Raw genomic sequence first — 580 nt, 5'->3', positions numbered from 1 at the left:
CATAACAGTACAGTGCTTGTACACTAGTCAGGGAAAGATCAACTTTTCTTTTCTATCTGCTTGGGAGGTCTCTGAGGAAGTGCAGTGACATGAAACGCGTCAGACCTCATGGCGCTGTATTTTAAGTTTATTAAGAATTTTGAAAAAAGGAAAATTATTTTACTTACAATTTGAGAACGAGCAATTTTTCTGAAGAGGACTCCGGAGTGCGCCGTCATAACGATTGATATCTTCTTGGGTGGAAAGGTTTGCATTAAAAAAAGAAACTAAATGCAGCACGGTTGGCTGGAATGATGACAGATGGTATTGACTAGGCTAGTCAGTCTTAGTCTGCACATAATGAGCATATACAATGCAATTATATTTGGGATGTGTTGTGATTGTTTGTATTTTTCAGGGAATTGTGCAGCCTGCTTGTTGAACTATCCAGCTGTTTCCAGGATTATTGACAGAAAGAGACTTGTATGCATGGTGTTACAATAGTGCTTTGCAATAAAAAAAAAGTTGTGAATTTAAAGAAGTACATTCCATGTAAGATTATTAATAAATTGCAAAAACTAAAAACACCCATCAGGCCATG

Source organism: Xenopus laevis, chromosome 1S, assembly GCF_017654675.1.
Source record: "Xenopus laevis strain J_2021 chromosome 1S, Xenopus_laevis_v10.1, whole genome shotgun sequence".
In the NCBI taxonomy this organism is placed as follows: domain Eukaryota; kingdom Metazoa; phylum Chordata; class Amphibia; order Anura; family Pipidae; genus Xenopus; species Xenopus laevis.
Note: the sequence above shows the minus strand (reverse complement) of the source record.